This window comes from Notamacropus eugenii, chromosome 2 (assembly GCF_028372415.1).
Source record: "Notamacropus eugenii isolate mMacEug1 chromosome 2, mMacEug1.pri_v2, whole genome shotgun sequence".
NCBI classification, from domain to species: Eukaryota; Metazoa; Chordata; class Mammalia; order Diprotodontia; family Macropodidae; genus Notamacropus; species Notamacropus eugenii.
In genome coordinates this window covers 295,103,081-295,122,766 of record NC_092873.1, presented here as the reverse complement: position 1 = coordinate 295,122,766, position 19,686 = coordinate 295,103,081, and the positions used below count along the sequence as shown (strand labels likewise).

Sequence of the window (19,686 nt, the reverse complement as noted above, 5' to 3'; positions counted from 1 at the left end):
CTCTCTTATACGCATCTCAAATTCAGGATGTGTGAAATGGAACCTTTCCCCCAATCCCATCCCTTCTTCTGAAATGCCCTGCTTTTAAGGAGGGACCACAATTCTTCAGCTCACCCAGGTTTCTGGCTCTGGGATTATGCCCAACTCCTCACTCTCCCTAATTCCCCATATTCGATCAGTTACCAAGTCTCATCAACTCTCTTTCCTTACATCTCCTACATTAGTTCCCTTTTCTCCATCCCCATGATCACCACTAAATCCAGGACTTCATCACCTCTCACATGAACTATTGCAAAAGTATCCTAACTCCTGCTGCCTCATATCTTTTCCCTCTCCAATCTAATGTCTACATAGCTGCCAAAATGATATACTTATGGCCCAGGTTTGACTATGTCGCACCCAAACTCAAGAAGTTTCTGTCTAACTTTAAAGCCCTTCCCAATCTGCCTCCAGTCTTCCTTTCCAAATTTATTAGGCATTATTCCCTCCAGAGCCAGCGTCCTTTCCATTATACGACACTGAATCCCTAGCTTTCTTCAAAGTTCTGGTCAACTACCATCTACCTGGGGCTTTTTCTGATGTTCTCTTTCCCCTAAATGACAAGTGAGCCTCAATTATCTTATACTTAGTTTGTATTTTCATATATATAAATATATACACACATAAATATGTGTGTATATACATAATATATATACTTAGTTTGTTGTATACACACACACACATTTCCCTAAATAAAAGGAAGAAAAGCTGTGAAGGCAGGGGCTGTTCTTTTTTTTCTGTTCCTCTTCCTATTCCTCCTTCTCCACCCTGAGGGTCTTCCCCTCCCACTTTGATTTTTTTCTTTTTGATTAAAGAAGCCATCCCTAGAGTAACTACTTAAAGAGGCCTATTCACTGAATGGGTGTATCTCACTCAAAGTGAGAATCTGATAAGACTTTAGCCTAAATGGTCAGGGTCCCCTATTGCATCCTGGATCATCTCCAGTCATCCTGATGAATATCTGGTCACTGGATCCAGATGGCTCAGGAGGAGAAAGTGAGGCTGGTGACCTTGCATACCCCTTCCTCATTCAAATGAAAGTCAACTGCAAGTCATGGCATCATTTCCCTGATGTCATGTACAAACACAACAACAACTCCAAAGTTGAGCACAGTGCAGATGACACCACAGATGAGTAATACATAACTACTGATCACTCAATTGAGATTTTAGAGATACATTAACTGGTCCAATCCCCCCATTTTACAAAAGAATCAACAGACCTGCTCATGTAGAACATCAGAACCCTCAAAATCACTATAAGCAAAAATAGCCCTGAAAAAATCAAGTAGGGATTCAACTTTATCTTATCACAAACTTCTCAAGCAAATTTAGCTTTATAATTCCAGTGCTGCCACAGCAACTTACAACATTATAAAGTAAACTTCCTTTTATCTTAGACTCTTTCCTAATCATATCATTTCAGGTCAGCATGGTACAACAGATTGAGTGATGGACCGTGAGGTAGGAAGTTCTACAAGTGCCAGCTCTGATACTTAACTCTATAACAATTGATAAGTCAACTGACCACTCAGCCTCAGTTGTCTCATTTGTAAAATGGGAATAATTACATCCTAGCATCTACCTTATGGCACTGTGAGGTTTGAACATGATTAATTTATGTAAAATATTCTCTGTATACTTTCAAATGCCAAACAAATATCAATTACAGTTATTAGAAGATTGGAAATAGCCAGGATTTAGAAGGCTTAGGTTGGGGTGGGGAGCCTGCCCTTGGATGAAATCTTTTGATTGAGTACAAATTCTGCAGAATAAATCCTTTTATTAAGGAAATTTGCCCTGTGAAGTTTGGATTCAATAAAAGGGTCACATTTGAGGACTTAGAGAGCCTCATGTGGTCTTGAGGTCACAGGTTCCCCACCCCTGGTAGCATAATGTCTCATGTATAGTAGATTCTAAATAAATGCACATTGAATTGAAATATACTTAACATACTTAATGGGTAGGAACAGGGAGATTGACAAAGAACTATGAGAGAAATAGGAGGAAAAATAGGGAAAAGCAGTGTCACAGAAACCAAGGAAGACAAAACCAACCAGAAGGGGCGTGGTCAACACCATGTCAAGGTCAAAGCCATGTCAAAGGCTGCAGAAAGATCAGATAAGATCAAGCCTGAGAAGAGACTTGGGTTTGACTCTTAGAAAGTCATTTGTAAATAGCAGGGTGACAGCACAAGCCAGGTTAGGGGAGGTGATAATAGTGAGCGCCCCATCCAGGTGTGAGGGAATAGTGAGTGTAGCAGTAGAAGGTACTCTTTAGGAGGGGCTAGTCTGAATTCTCTCAAATTCTTCTCCCCAACTCCTTCAAAGATGTAGTGGAGGATTCTTTTCAAACAATTTTCATAGACATTTTCTTATTTCATGCTCATAATGTCATGAAGAGGCAGTATCCCAGTTTTATAAACAGACAGAGAAAAGTGATTTATCTAGGACCACACTGTTAAGAACCTAGACTCCAAACTTAACATCATCCCTGTCAATGATACAAAGACAACTATGGATCAGTCCCTGTCCTAGAAATTTGAACTTGAACCTAGGGAAGTTGGTCTTCTAGGGTCCCAACAAAGGCAACAGTGAATGGCAATGGCCAAGTCCTAAGAGGGGTACCATATTTATTTTACATATACGGTTATCCATTCCACATCATGACTCTCTCCATCATGGTTTCAATACACCATGAGTCAGCATAAGAAATTAAATGGGAATTTGGGGGGGGGGGGGGTGTTTGCAGAAGCTGTAGACTACACACAAAGACCTGCAGAAGACACAAAAAAAGTTTAAAAATTTGGAAATGCATAAAATATGCATACAGTATTGTTTAATATCAACATCTTTTATCTTTTAATACTATAATAATTAAGACTTTCTCTGGTATGAAGGAAGGACCAAAAAATTTTATTTGAATTTTCCAGAACACAGGGGTGCCACACCCCCAATTCCCATGATATAGAAGGGATAACTGTACTTATCTGAATATGTATAGTTCCTTCTCTTTCAGGAACCACCAGAGAAGGAAAGTACTGTATTCAGTATGTCTACATTCCTAATATTAGTGTATGAACCCCTCTTGGTTCACTTGTCTTCAGTAGTTAACCAATCAGCTCAAAGCAATGGTAAGAACTGTATCACATAGCAAGGCCAGTAGACAGAAAGAAGAAAGATAAATTGAGAGAATTTATTAAGTATCTACTATGTGCCAGGCACCATACTGTGGAATACAAGCTATGAGCAAGGACCCAGGAAAAGTCAGCCAGGAATAGGCATAGAGCCCTAGGCCTCAGGTATATAAAGCTTTTGCTCAAATATTGGATCTGGGGGAGCCAAGGCAGGAGTCCAAGTTTCCAATGGGTAGAAACCATCAGAAAATAAGTACAAAACACTATTGCCATAAACCAGGAGCTTCACACTCTACCACAAATGTACTCAGCAGTACAAGGAATTCAATGATAGGAAACAAACATGGTCCAGGCAACTCCCATCTCAATACCGCAGGGTCCAAACTGCCTTTCCCTTCTTGGGGTCTCCTTATGCTGTTCCCCTGAGAACAGCCCCACCATTAGTAGCTCTGTTGGGTCCCATGGGCCTATCCTAAACAGCTTAGCTACTAATGCCCAGAGCACTCTGGACTCATAAAGCTCCTCCCTGTCTAATGTCCTTGATTGAGAGGACCCACTTCCTTCTGGGTACAGACAAGGAGGGAGTTAAGCTACAATATGCTATGGCCAAAGTTATGGAGATTGGGTGGAAGAGGGAGAAATTCCCACTCCCCAGAAGAGAGAGGTGATTTACTCTCAATGACTGGGTTCTTCTTCCATTGATGGCTATCTTCTCTGCTACCAAAGTTCACCCTCCTTAGAGCTGTCTCCTGCCTCCACGGACTATCTAGAACAGGAGCTCTTAACCTGTTGCTCAAGAATTTATTTAAAAATATTTTTATAACTGTATTTCTAAATAGCTTTCCTTTATAGTTTTCCTTTATAATCCTATATATTTTATTTTGGTATATTTAAAAACATTCTTTTAAGAAAGCATCCACAATCTGCCTTCACCAGAGTGTCAAAGGTCTCCATCCATGCAGGAGTGTGCAGAGTCAGCTCAAACCTGCTGAAGTCAATTGTTACATTTTTTCAGTGTTAGTATTTACATCCTGGAAAATACCAAACATGACAAATTAGGCCTTGATTTAAACTGTACTGTTGATTGTGAAAAAATGTTTATAACGAAGATTAAATTTAAAATATGTACGGTTTTTTTGAAAGCCAGTTGTTAAATGTTTCTAGCATACCCTTGGATATATGACCCACAAAAAAGTTAAGAACCTCTGCTTTGGGGTGTCTTGTTTTATAGAGGCCACCAAGTAACTGACTAACCTGACCAGCTAAGTTCAAATTCCATTAAACTGGAATGAAGAACGTGGTCATCTTTTTTTTTTTTAAATTAATTTATTTAACTTTTAACACTCATTTTCACAAAATTTTGGGTTCCAAATTTTCTCCCCATTTGTCCTCTCCCCCCACCCCCAAACACCGAGCATTCTGATTGCCCCTATCACCAATCTGCCCTCTCTTCTATCATCCCTCCCTTCCCTTGTCCCCATCTTCTCTTTTGTCCTGTAGGGCCAGATAACTTTCTGTACCCCATTACCTGTATTTCTGATTTCCTAGTAGCAAGAACAGTACTCGACAGTTGTTCCTATAACTTTGCGTTCCAACTTCTCTTCATCCCTCCCTCCCCACCCATTCTCTTTGGAAAGGCAAGCAATTCAATATAGGCCATATCTGTGCAGTTTGGGCAAATGACTTCCATAATAGTCGTGTTGTGTAAGACTAACTATATTTCCCTCCATCCTATCCTGCCCCTCATTGCTTCTATTCTCTCTTTTGATCCTGTCCCTCCCCAAGAGTGTTGACTTCAGATTGCTCCCTCCTCCCACTGCCCTCCCTTTCATCATACCCCCCACCCTGCTTATCCCCTTCTCCCCCACTTTCCTGTATTGTAAGATAGGTTTTCATACCAAAATGAGTGTGCATTTTGTTCCTTCCTTGAGTCTAGTGTGATGAGAGTAAACTTCATGTTTTTCTCTCACCTCCCCTCTTTTTCCCTCCACTAAAAAGTCTTTTGCCTGCCTCGTTTATGAGAAATAATTTGCCCCATTCCATTTCTCCCTTTCTCCTCCCAATATATTTCTCTCTCACCACTTAATTTCATTTTTTTAAAGATATGATCCCATCCTATTCCATTCACTCTGTGCTCTCTGTCTCTGTGTGTGCATGCAAGCATGTGTATGTGTGTGTGTGTGTGTATGTAATCCCACCAACTACCCAGATACTGAAAAGTTTCAAGAATTACAAATATTGTCTTTCCATGTAGGAATGTAAACAGTTCAACTGTAGTAAAGTCCCTTATGACTTCTCTTTGCTGTTTACCTTTTCATGCTTCTCTTCATTCTTGTGTTTGAAAGTCAAATTTTCTTTTCAGCTCTGGTCTTTTCATCAAGAATGCTTGAAAGTCCTTGATTTCATTGAAAGACCATTTTTTCCCCTGAAGTATTTTACTCAGTTTTGCTGGGTAGGTGATTCTTGGTTTTAGTCCTAGTTCCTTTGACTTCTGGAATAGCATATTCCATGCCCTTTGATCCCTTAATGTAGAAGCTGCTAGATCTTGTGTTATCCTGATTGTATTTCCACAATACTTGAATTGTTTCTTTCTAGCTGCTTGCAGTATTTTCTCTTTGACCTGGGAACTCTGGAATTTGGCCACAATGTTCCTAGGAGTTTCTTTTTTGGGATCTCTTTCAGGCAGTGATCGGTAGATTCCTTGGATACTTATTTTGCCCTCTGGTTCTAGAATCTCAGGGCAGTTTTCCTTGATAATTTCATGAAAGATGATGTCTAGGCTCTTTTTTTGATCATGGCTTTCAGGTAGGCCCATAATTTTTAAATTGTCTCTCCTGGATCTATTTTCCAGGTCAGTTGTTTTTCCAATGAGATATTTCACATTATCTTCCATTTTTTCATTCTTTTGGTTTTGTTTTGTGATTTCTTGGTTTCTCATAAAGTTATTAGCCTCCATCTGCTCCATTCTAATTTTGAAAGAACTATTTTCTTCAGTGAGCTTTTGAACCTCCTTTTCCATTTGGCTAATTCTGCTTTTGAAAGCATTCTTCTCCTCATTGGCTTTTTGAACCTCTTTTGCCAATTGAGTTAGCCTATTTTTCAAGGTGTTATTTTCTTCAGCATTTTTTTGGATCTCCTTTAGCAAGGTGTTGACCTGTTTTTTATGCTTTTCTTGCATCTCTCTCATTTCTCTTCCCAGCTTTTCCTCCACCTCTCTAACTTGATTTTCAAAATCCTTTTTGAGCTCTTCCATGGCCTGAGCCCATTGAATATTTATTCTGGATGTTTGGGATACAGAAGCCTTGACTTCTGTGTCTTTCCCTGATGGTAAGCCTTGTTCTTCCTCATCTGAAAGGAAGAGAGGAGATATCTGTTCACCAAGAAAGTAATCTTCTGTGGTCTTATTTTTTTTCCCTTTTCTGGGCATTTTCCCAGCCAGTGACTTGACTTCTGAATGTCCTCTCCACACCCTCCTCACCTCCAGATCCACTCAGCCAGTGCTTGGGGTCTGAGATTCAAATGCTGCTTCCCAGCCTCAGGGCTTTCAGCGGGGGTGGGGCTGCTATTCAGTGTGAGATTAAGTTCAGGTGCTCAGGTGGGAGCAGGGCCTCCACACAGGGCTCAGTTCCCTCAGGGGGTTTATGCAGAGACCTTCAACAATGAATCTGGGCTCCTGCCTGTCCGCTGCTGCCTCCCGAGGGGGCCCGACCCATGGAGACACCCTGCTCCCCTCCTGGCAGAGCCAAAAAGAATCTCTCACTCATCCCTGGAGCCTGTGGGTGGAGGGACCTGCGCGGCCACTGGAGATTCTGTACCCGAAGCCTGCTTGGATCTGCTCCTCTCAGTGCTGTGCGGCCAAGGCAGGGCTGGGCTCCGCTCCAGGTCCGGTTCCTGATGGACTTTTGGTGTCTGTTTTCAGGGCCCTCTGGAACAGAAATCTCATCTGCTCCATTGTTCTGTGGCTTCTGCTGCTCCTGAATTTGTTGGGAGTTCTTCTTTACAGATATTTTATGGGCTGTGGGTTTCAGAGCTAGCATATGTGTGTCTTTCTACTCCACAATCTTGGTTCCTCCCCCAAACATGGTCATTCTTGTAAAAGGATAACCAAGTAGAGACATTCTTTCCACTTCTTTGGGACCCTAACAGCAACTTGTCTGTTATCCATCCATTACCTTCTCTGATTTCTTCAGTTCAAATAGGCCCTGACTCTAGGATGAAATCCTTATACTCTGTTCAACCTTCCACTCCGCTAACTTTCCAAACCAAAATAGCTTTCCCTGGCTACCACTCTCTGATCCGTGTTGTTTCCACCTTTTAAAACGCCATATCACAGAGGGCAAGGGATATCTATGAGTTTGCATTTGTATTCCTGGCATTTGGTATTAGGAAGACTGATTTTCCTAAGTTCAAAGCCAGCCTCTGACACTTACTAGCTGTGTGAGCCTGGACATGTCACTTAACTCTGTTTGCCTCAGTTTCCTCATCTGTGAAATGAATTGGAGAAGAAAACAGCAAATTACTCCAATATCTAGAGTCTGGCACAACTGAAATGACTGAAAATTGAGAGCACTTAGCAATATTTGACAGGGAGTATACTTTTAAAGAAAACTTTTTTATTCATTCATTCTACCTTTTCATCCATTTCCACAATCCACAAAGGCAGTTAGGTGAAAAAACAGACAGAGCACTGGGCCTTGAGTCAGGAAGACCTGAGTTCAAGTCCAACCTCAAGCACTCTAAGTGTGTGTGATCCTGGGAAAGTCACTTAACCTCTAGCTGCCTCAGTTTTCTCAATTATAAAATGAGGATCATCACAGAACACAGGATTGTTGTGAAGATCAAATGAGAAACTATTTGTAAAGTGCTTCGAGAATGCCCAACACCTAGTACACAGCACTTAAAAAATGACTGTTCCCTTCTCTCATTCCCTTCAGTCGGTTCTGGGCCAACTCACATCAGAAGACCAGAAAAACCAACCTAGCTTCCAAGGCAGCTTCCTCTAAGATCCCATGCCTAGTCAAAGAATTTACAGGAGCTCCAGAGAGAAAAATGTAGAGCAGTTCCAAACTGCTAACTAATTAAATCTGATTGTAAATTAAGGAAAAGGAAGGAAGGTAAAGACAACACCAAACCCATAAAATCTCAGGTTAATTTATTTAAAAACAGACTTGAGAGTCAGGACAACAGGGCAGCTGTATATAAGCATGAAATATGCCCTAAAGGCTATCGCTGCAGCTGTGGTGTTTACAAGGTAATGTATGGTGCACATAAGGTTGGAGCAAAATGCACAGAAGCAGGAGGCAGAGATGATAGGGAAATACAATAAAGCAATGGAGGAGCACTCTGCCTCAAATCAACAAACATTTATTACGCCCCTACTATGTGCCAGGCACTTGTGCTAAGCACTGGGGATGTAATGAAAAGCAAAAGACAGTCCCTGCCCTAGGCTTACAATCCAATACCCACAAATATTAACAGGAGGGCCAGGGAAAATGAGGAAAGTATAAACACAGAACCCAGAAGATGTTGTGACAGACCCCAATATACACTGGGAAGAATCTGATTTGAGAATCATAAAATTGAGGGCTAGAAATAGGTTATAAATAATCAACAGAATGCTAAAGGGACCTTGGAGATCATTTATTCCAATCTACTCCTTTTTTACAGATGGTGTAAACACAGAGGCCATTTGCACTGGTTACACTTTGCTCTCTTCTCTATTTTGATCTCTTAGTGAAACTGTTCAACTCTACCCTGTCTTCATCTCATCAGACCCTTGCCCATTTATCCTAGAGCCCATCTTGCCCTGGAAAACTCAGCCTTGGATCATCCTCACCATCTGCTGCCTTTGCTTCCACTTTCAAGCTACTGAACAAAGCTAGAGAATATCACAAATCGCTACTGCCTGGGTCCATGACAAATTTGAGTTATATAATCTCAACTGGGTCCTCACTGCTGCAAAGCAATCCTTTTACATATCCTTAACTGAGTCAATATCTTGTTCATTTCAGAGGCTTTTCATTACTTCTTTTCATTGCTTTTCAAACCTCATTTAACAACTCTACTCCACATCATCTCTGCTAAGAGCCATGTCTCATATTTCACTGAAAAAATTCAGGTTATCTGTCAAGAACTTCTCCCTTCTTCCTCATCTCAAATCACTCATATGCCTTCCCCTAATGGCTACTCCTATTTATCCCTTCTTCACATGAAAAAGATGTCCCCTCTCCTTGCCATGAGAAACCCCTCAACATGCACAAATGATCAAGTGATCTATCAATAAACATTTATTAAGTGCCTATGTGCCAGGCACTGTGCTAAGAGCTGGATGATCTCATCATCCTGACTTTTCCAGCAGATTGCTCCCTCTATCATCCCCACTCTCATGTCAGTCTCTCCCTATTTAATGGTTGTTTGCTTCCCTTCTGCCTCCCTGGTAGTATACTTTCCAGGGATGTACACATGGATAATGAGGTTGACACACTCATTGCCACAGCTAGCTTAGTGTTTGGGAGGCTCTGAGAGCACAACTCTGATGGGCTGGCCATGTTCACATGCAAAATGTGCGCTGGCCAAAAAGACTGTTCTATGGAGGACTCACATAGGGCAGGCGATCACATGGTGGTCAGAAGGGATACAAGAACACTCTCAAGGTCTCTCAAGAACTTTGGAACTGATTATGTGACATGGGAGACACTGACACAGGACCACTCAGTATGGCGTGCCCACATCAGAGAAGGTGCTATGCTCTATGAGCAAAGCAGAATTGAAATAGCTCAAAGAAATGCAGGATGCACAAATTTAGAGCAGCTACCCCAAATGTTCACATGGACCATTTGTGCCCGACTTGTGGTAGAGCCTTCTGAGCATGTGTTGGTCTGGTCAGCTACAGTAGGACACATTGAAACTTGACTTTATCATAGTGATGTCATTTTGGTCCTCTTCAAAAATGAAGAACAACCAGCCTGAACCATGTCCATAGCTTTCTTCTTATCTGTCTGACCACTCTTTCTCAGTCTCTTCTGCTGGATCTTCATCCAGGTTACAATCCATAACTGGGTATCCTCCAAGGCTCTCTTCTGGGTCCTCTTCTCCCTCTATATGATTTCATTTGGTGAGCTCATCACCTCCCACTGATTTAAATATCTTCTCTATGCTAAGGATTCTCAGATCTTCTATGACCCTAACTCCTCTCTCCACACTTGCATCTCCCAAGTGCCTAGTGGGCATCTCAAAATGTATGTTCCATACACATCTTAAATCTAACACATCAGAAAAGAATTCATTCTCTTTCCCCCAAAACCCTCTCCTCTTCCTAATTTCCCTATTAGTGTTGAGGGCACCACCATCCTCCAAGTCACCAGACTTGGAACCTAGACATTCTCCTCAACTCCTCACTCCCTCTCACACCTGACATCCAATCTGTTGCCAAGTCTTACCTTTGCCACATCCCTGGTGAATACCTTCAGCACCTCAAGCCTGGACTATGGCCACACCTCTTCCCACTCAAACCCATCACCCACTTAGCCACCAAAGGGATTTTCCTAAAGTACAAGTTTGACCCTGTCACCCACCCCTTGCTTACTCAACAAATGCCAGTGGCTCCCTGTTGCCTCTCAAATATAAAATCCTCTGGTGTTCAAAGCCCTTCATAATCTGCTCTTCCCCCAATCTTTTCAGACTTCTTACACCTTAACTTCACTCTATGTACGCTGTGATCCAGTGACACTGGGTTCCTTGCTGTGCCCTGAACAAGATCCTCCATCTTCCAACTCTGGGCATTTTCACATGCTGTCCTCCATGCTTGGAAGTCTCTCCCTGCTCATCTCTGCCTCCTGCTCTCCCTAGCTTGCTTCAAATCTCAGCTAAGACCAGACATTCTACAAGAAGCCTTTCCTGATTTTCCTTAAAGCCAATGTCTTCCCTTTATCAATTATTTCCAGTTGATTCTGTAGCTATCTTTTTGGCACAAAGTTGTACACAAGTTTTAAGCTCTTTGAGAGCAAGGGCTGTCTTCTGCCTTCTTTTACATTCCCTCATGCTTCACATGGTGCCTGACACATAGTAGGTGCTTAATAAATGTTTGTTGACTGACTAAACCCCAGGTACCCTCTACATTTCCAGGATCTCCAAGCACCACAGGGAATACTTAGAAAGGGACTACATATAGGCCTCATGAGCATGTCAACTTTTGGATAGTATAGGCAACTGTATCCACAGTGGTATTAGGAAAGATATATACCATATATCTGTCTTGGCTGACATCCATCTGTGGGCTAGCTAGGTGACACAGTGGATAGAGTGCCATGCCAAGAGTCAAGAAGACTCATCTTCCTAAGTTCAAATCTGGCTCCAGACACTTACTGGCTATGTGACCCTGGACAAGTCACTTACCCCTGTTTGCCTCAGTTTCCTCATCTGTAAAATGAGTTAGAGAAGGAAATGGCAAACCATGCCAGAAAAGAAAACTCCAAATAGGACCATGTAGTATTGTTTGCAACTGAAAAATTACTGAACAGCAACAACATTCATTTAGATTCTGGAATCAAAAGGTAAACATCTCAGGAAGGACTTTCTTATGCTTTATTAACTGAAAAAGCAAAGAGTTCAGTGGTTCATTCTAGGATTTTTCCTAAAGTCGTATCCACTTTCGTAAAGCAGAGATGAGTACCACTTAAAGGATAAGTCAGGGGTTCCTAACATTTGTGGGGTCACAGACCTCTCTGACAGCCTATTAAAGCCTACAGATCCCTTCTCTGAACAACGTTTTTAAATGTATAAAAGAAAATACATAGGATTAGAAAGAAGACCAATTATATTGAAATACAGCAATCAAAACTTTTTAAAAAAAATAATGAGATCATAGATACCAGGTTAAGTATGTAGAAATCTACAGTGAGGAGATAATGAATTATGGGAAATAACAGTAGCAAAAATAAAGTAGTTCTCATCAATAATGAAAAGATAAAAATATGAGTTGAAAAGCTGAGGTTCTTTTTCAAACAAAGAGTTTCGGTTTGGCTAGGTTTTAGGATGACCATACAAAACCACAGACCGAATTTGAGAAGTCGAGCATATCCACATTCTCTTGTAAGCAATTTTCCAGTATAACAATTTAGGATACAGTGCTCATCCTTATAAATTCTTATGAGTAGTATTACTGGCCTTCCCATCCCCAACTCCCCTTTAATGGGTAATTTAATGTCATGGAGGAAGAAGCCCCGAGCAAGGTCCAAGCCTGTTCTCCAAATGCTCCTAATCACACATGACTTTGTACAAGCTGTATTGAGCTCCAGGACACAATGATGCCTCTTTAATGCAATCCATAGAAACGTGAAAGACATTTTCCTTTCCACCATTGCTACTTGTAAAGAAGCAGATGAAAAATACAAACTGCCCAGTCTATGGTATGACATGTTGCTAGGCAAGAAGTCTGTCAAACGAATCTGTGAGTGGTCACATGCATGTATACAGGAAGGAACACATAGCCAAGCCTCTCCAAATTTACTAGGCTGGTCTTTCAAAACAGGGTGCTGGGGCCATATCTGACATGGCATAACACACCATCTGGGGGCATAGTCTTCAAGAACTCAAGGTCAAGTAAAAAAAAGCACTAGATTTGGAATCAGATCCGAGGTCAAATCTCACCTGTGCCACTTATTATTTTTACGTGGTCTTCACACATCACTTAAACTCTCTGGGCCTCAGTTTCTCTTATTTGTAAAATAAGGGGAACTGAACCAGATGACCAGTGAGATCCCTTTCCAACTCTAGATCCATATATATTCAGTTGCTGCCTGTCTACAGTGAGCCATGCCCAGAACTGAGAATAATGGAGAGATGAGCCGCAGTGTATCTGGGAGACTGTGTTTTCAACAATTCCAAACTGTGGGATACTGCAAAAGTTCATCTCTTTAAAACCAACATTCCCTCAGTGTGGCTACATGGCTGTGAATCAGAGAACACTACAATCTCAGAAAAATCAAAATTAAAAATCACCCAAAGGCCAATGGAAACACCAGTAGTGGGCATAAGTTGGTGGTAGTAAGTCACCAATTATCTACATATGATAAATGATGTGAAAATCTGACTTTTCCCTGATGTTCAAATCTTATCTTCCCCACTATGTGCCTCAAGTCTGATTCTCTTTAATTAACACATTACCAAGGAGATCTACTACTAGAAAGGGCAGGTAGGTGGCACAATGGATAGAGTATCAGGTCTGGAGACAGGAAAACCTGAGGTCAAATCTAGCGTCAGACATTTACTAGCTGTATGACCCTGGGCAAGTCACTTAACCCTGTTTGCCTCAGTTTCCTCATCTATAAAATGAGTTGGAAAAGGAAATGGCAAATCACTTCAATATCTTTTCCAAGAAACTCCCAAATGGGGTCAAGAAGAGTCAGATATGACTGAAACAAGTGAAAAATCATTTGAAAAGTAAGTACAGGACAAGAGATGGATAGTCCAGGTGCTTCACTGGTATCTGAGAAATTTATTTTAAATGAGGTCAATGGAGAAGTAAGAGGCAGATGCGCTATGAAGATTTACAGAACAGAACAGATAAGAATGATAGAATAGAAGCAAGAGAGAAAATGATGATTTGGAGAGGTCAGCCTGAATGGATGGTTTGGCTCTCTGTTCCTTACTAACCATGGGACCTTAGGTATATCCCTTTACCTTTCTGGGACTCATCAGCCTTATCTGTAAAATGAGGGGGCTAGATCCATTTTCCTGTTCATCTGTGGAAGGAGTACCCACCTCAATGAAATCACATATCCATTAACATACCAAATGGGAGGATTCCCCTTTAAATATAGGATTTGAAAAAGTTAGCTGTATTTTGTGGGTTTTCCTTATGTCTTGGAGCAAAAATAATCTTTTCTATGGGAATGCATCTTCAATTTTATAATTATTTTCCCATTTTGTCATTATAATAATTACGATTATTTTACCAGTGGCCATCTAAAAGAATTTGTTTTATGTTAGCTTTACCGCCCAAAACATGGATCTGGTAAACCAGAAGACAAGTATAGTTTGGGAGGCTGTGGATATACTGTGGCTGCATAAGCTGGGTACAATGTGCATAGAACTTTTCTAATACTTCAGAGATTAAAGGAACTTTAAGAATGATTTTGTCCACCCACTCGTTTTACAGATAGATAATCTGTTGTTTGTTACTGTTGCACTGAGTCCAACTCATCATGACCCCATGGATCACAGCATGCTGATACTGTCCCTGGGTTTTTCTTGGCAAGGATACTGAAGTGGTTTGCCATTTCCTTCTCCAGGGGGGACTAAGGCAAAGTGAAGTTAAGTGACTTGTCCAGGCTAGTAAGTGAGGTCACTTGGCTAGTAAGTGAGGTCAAATTTGAACTCAGATCTTCCTAACACCAGGCCCAGTGCTCTATCCACTAAGCAACCTAGCTGCCTCAAAATAAAAGTAATATTAGCATTTATATAGTCCTTCAATGTTTACAAAGCACTTTACTTCTGTTATCTCCTTTTAGGCTCACAACAGCCGAGAGAGAGAGAGAGAGAGAGAGAGAGAGAGAGAGAGAGAGAGAGAGAGAGAGAGAGAGAGAGAGAGAGAGAGAGAGAGAGAGAGAGAGAGAGAGAGATAGAGAGGCTATTATTCTTCTCATTTGATCAAAAAAGACTGACTGCAGACAGAGGTGAAGTGACTTGCCTAGTCACAGAGGTGGCAAGTATCTGAGGGTGGATTAGATGGCTCAGTGTTTAGAGCACTCAGCTTGGAGTCAGGATTCTCTTTCCTGAGTTCAAATCTGACTTCAGTGTAACCCTGGGCAAGTCATATAACCGTGCATGCCTCAGTTTCCTCATCTGTCAAATGAGCTGGAGAAAGAAACCCTAAATGGAATCACAAAGAGTCAGACATGACTGAACAACAACTCCTTGACCCCAAGGCTAGCACTGAACTACTTAGCTGCTGCTGGGGCTTCAGGAGATTAATTAACCTCCTGATTATGGTGGCATGTTTCCTTAGGGAGTACTATCTATCACCATGCAATTTTAAAGTTTGACAGATATTAATCACCCACTATGCTAGCACTGGAGGAGTTATTTAGATAATCATAGCCCTGCTCTCATCAAACTTTCAGCTTACTAAGGTACTTGCTCAGCTATAATATTCATTTTGAAAATAAATTCTCCTATCTATTCCTTTTCACTCCTCTTTATCACTTATCTACATGCCCTAATACCAGGATGATGAATCAAAGGGGAGAGAGGAATGAGAAGAGAGGGGAGGTAGAAGAGAAACAGAGAAACTGGAGGAAAAGAAGCATATGAATGCTTATGTTGACACAGAATTGGTCAGAGAGAATGAATAGTAAGGATCTCCATGAATTTCGCCAGACCAGTGTTCTATAGCATATGGACAACTCATAAAATCTAAGATGGGAAAATATATTAGGGATAACTATATCCAATTCTTTCATTTTATAGATGAGAAAAACAAGATCCTAAGAAGCAAGAGGCAAAATAATTTCTCCACTTCCTTACCAAGAGAACCTGGATTTGAACCCAAGCTTGACTGGCTTTCTGCTCTACCACAGGGCTTGTCTTCTAGCTTGGAAACAATGTTCGACAATGCTTATTGTATATTCAAGTATCCAAGTCAGTTCTCTATAACCACTCTTAAATGAATGCCTCTCTGCCACGGTCACATATAAAGGAAACAGCAGGTTTCTTCTACCTCCATTGAAATATAGATTTCAGTTCCCTCACCAGATGAAATCTCTCTAGGGTTCACTCACTCTAATTCCTTTTGCAACACCTTTATCATTGGGTATACATGTGCTTGAACAGTTTTAAGTGGTTAGGAATCTGCTTTTGTGTTTGGCGGGGGTATATTATTTTTATCTGTAGTATGACTTTTATTCAGGTACGTCCTCCCCCCGCCCCCTTCTTCCACGCCTACTTCCCCTCCCCCTCTTCTTCCATGCCTCCCATTTCTTTTGTAGCAAACTCCCTAGGGTGTCTGACACAGTGAAGGCTCAGCATAGTAAGAGTTGATAATGATGACAAGAATTGAAACCGACAGCAGTGAAACCTACATGTACTCTTAATAACACATTCAGGCTAGTGAAGAGGAGATCTCTGATAGAAAGTCCATCCCAGAAAGCCAAAACTGCCCTGGGGGGCAGCTGGCCTGGCCCCTTCCCCCTCACCCTAAATGCAACCATCCCGGAAATGGCACTTTCACTGGCCTAATTCAATTAGTTTCATTAGAAATTCTGCAGCAATACAGCACTCACAGCAGAGGCCCCTTGACTAACAGGTGAATAGCCAAGTCATAAATTCTTCAAAATCATTATCTATCCATTCTTCAATTTTATCTCCTATTCACAAGTACAAATGTGGCCCAGCAGTCCCTCAAATACGGGGAATGGGGGGGATGGGAGTGCAGGAGCAACAGGAACCAAGGCCCCATTCCAAAGAACTTTTTATTTTACAACGACAAAATTACTTTTAATTTTTTGTCTTTAGGGGTCCAGAATTTAAATTTATCATACTGCTACTATCGTTAAGCTTCCATAGAAGTTCAAATCCATGTGTGGCTAACAGTATATTAGCTGGCAAATGACGTCTCCAAATGTGGGACTCACAAAACTCTTACCACATTTTACATTCAAATTAAGAATCAACACACTGGTCCCCCATGATCACGGGGGAAACACCATCTACATCATTTTCTAATTACATTGAGTAGCACCCCAAATCTGGGAAGGCTACAGTCACGGATTAGAGTGTGTTGTTTCTTTGAACTGTAAAACAAGCTTCCTCCCACAAATCAAAGCCCCAACTATATCACACTGACTTAATTCAACCCTAAAAACTCTAATTAGTGGTTACATAAAATGGCTAATTATGCCTCCCTAGATTCAGACAGTTTCTGCCATCTCACTTAAAGACTCTTAGGAGACATGTAATCAAACAACCCACCCTTTGGAAAGAGAATGCTAATTAGTATTGTTGATTAGTGACACGTTATAATATTTTTCAGCAGTCCCTGCAAAATTTAAAAACATGTCAGTGAAAACACCGGATTCTTTACAGTTTACTTGCTTTTCAAAAGAGTAGATAAAAATATACAGGCATTTCCCACCGCCCTTCTCATGAAGTTGGCAAAAGACGCCATAACATGTATGCTAACACCTTCTAACTAGCGGTTAAATGTACCCCCTAACACTCTCATTAAGTAAAGATTCGGCCTACTTTGCACATACGTAATGCCAGCAATGAATTAATTCTATTTAAGTATATAAGCGCCTACTACGTGCATAACCATTGTGCTACGTGTTGGGGACACCAGGGGCAAAACCTGAAAAAACTGCCCACGAGGAACGAAAGAACACACACACACACACACACACACACTCACTCACTGATGGGGTGGGGGGTGGGGGGAAGGTATGTGAGGCGGGGAAGGGAGCAGGGTAGGATTCCAGGACAGCCAGGCCCTATTTCCTAAGGAGCTCTAGTCTCCCCGAACCAACGCGTTTAAAATTTTATAATGCTTTCTTTACATTTCTTTACTAGCCTCATTTCTGGTAGCACTTCAAAGGCTGGGGGAGGCAATGAGGTCCTGTCCTGCGGCTGACTCTGCCCCGGCGCGTATCAGGAGTTCTCCGAAGAGGGGTTTCAGCGCCGCGCCAGCCTATTTCTGCTCCACCCCGGCGTTTTTTGAAAGTAAACTCCTACCTGCCTGTTGCTCCCAGAAGCGCAGCTGGGCTCCGCCGGCTGGGCCTTCAGGGCTGGCTCGGTTATATAAAGGAGGTGTGAAAATAAGCAACCCCCTCCCCAGGCTCAGCCTGGGCAGCTCCGGGGTCACTGGCTGATGCTCTAAACCAGGCTCATCGCCTAGCTGGGAGAGCCATGGGGATCTTTGTTGCCCTCTTCTTGGAGGTCCAGAGCTGGCCCTAATGCGGCCAAGTCGATGGGTTGCCCGGCCACCCCAGGGCCTCCCTAGGACCCGCTGCAGCGGATAAACCGCTTGGGATGCGGCCAAGGACGTGAAGCAGGCTCTGGTTTCGCCACGCTCCGGGCGTCCCGAAAATTGCGCTCCAGAGCGGACCTTCCCGAACCACCACCACCCCCCAAGATAAGGGACTTGGAAAGGGAGGACGAAGAGGGACTTACTGGGGCTGGGAAGGGCATCTTGGCACCATGTACAGATGTGAGGCTATGGAGTCGGGGAGAAGGGTGCGGCGGGAAAAGAGGGCACATCTGTTGAGGGACTGGAGGGAAGCGGGGTTCCCAGGGTCAGGGGAAGAGAGAAATGGGGCGGGGTCCGCTAGCCAGCACAGACGGGAGGGGTCCCTGGCTGGGAGAGGGGGGAATCAGGGCGCGATCTCGGGTAGAGGGCAGTAGAGCAGTCCGGGGGATGGAGGGGTGCTGCGGGTAGATGCGGGGTCCCTGGGTGGGGGGCGTCTCCCCCGAGAGGTCCGCTCCAAGGCGCTGCTCCAGGTTCAGTTCCCTGGCCCAGTCCCTCTCGGCCTCCCCCGGAGCTCACCTGGGTCCCAGCGGGTGCGGACGACCCCGGCGCGGGGTCTCGGCGCCCAGCAGCCCCCCGGCTCTGCGGCCTGTGCTGGGCTCCGTGCAGAGGCTCCGCGCAGCCCCACCGCTGCTGCTCCGCTGCTGCTTTCCGCTTCCTGTCCCGGCACCGCCCCGCAGCCCAGAGCCCAGCCCCGCCGCCGAGAGAGTGAGCGAGCGAGATCCCAAGCCCGAGCCCGAGCCCGGCGCGGCCAGAAGCCAAGAAGCCGCCGGGAGCTCAGCCAGCGCCGCGCAGCCCTGCCCTGCCCTGCCCACCTGCAGGCACTGGGGCGGAGTCCTGGGCTCCCCCCAACGCACGCCACCCAGGCACAGACCCCGGCACCCACTTCCAGCAAGCTGGCACACCTGGAAAACCGCCAGCCCCGTGCCACCAGCCCCCTACCCCATCTTCACTCTCTGCCCGAGTTGTATCCGACGTGTGAAATGTAAGCACCTGGAGGACAGGTACAGATTGTTTTGTCCCCGAGGTCCCAGCCCCCAGCACTGCAGAGAGCCTAGCACCTAGGCGGCGCTTAATGAATTAGGTCGGATCAGATCGGCTTCAGTACTGCACCATGCTCTGTCTTCCAGGTGTATACAGTTACAAGGATTAAAAAATCAAAACAATTCCTGCCCTCAAGGAAATTACCTCACATCCCCAAAACTATTACCGAAGTGTAAGAAGTTTAAAAAAAAATCCAAACTGCACCAAGTATGGCATCCTTGAGTGAGCAAAATAGATGTTCTGTGGTCCATGACTTTATTCAACCGGAGAGTTCTTTAGGACCCTCAGTCAAAATTATTTCCTAGCACTTTATACACAGTTTTTATACATTTGATACAAGTAATTTTCCGTCTTCCAAACTAGATAGGGGGAGGCATGGATGGAGTGTCAGGTCTGGAGAGGGTCGTTGGGAAGATCAAATGAGAAAATATTTCTAAAGCACATAGCA

At 43.2% G+C, this 19,686-nt stretch overlaps 1 protein-coding gene across 3 annotated transcripts in view; it reads right to left on the bottom strand.

Moving 5' to 3' along the window:
- VANGL1 (VANGL planar cell polarity protein 1) overlaps positions 1 to 18,917 on the bottom strand; it is a 78,860-nt gene extending 59,943 nt beyond the window's left edge. The window contains exon 1 of one of the 3 annotated variants that reach the window (XM_072644452.1): positions 18,714 to 18,917. The gene's annotated coding sequence lies outside the window, so the exon portion shown is untranslated. The remainder of the gene's footprint in view (positions 1 to 18,713) is intronic. The other 2 variants (XM_072644450.1, XM_072644451.1) reach the window with 2 other exon arrangements.
- Positions 18,918 to 19,686: the final 769 nt, after the last annotated feature.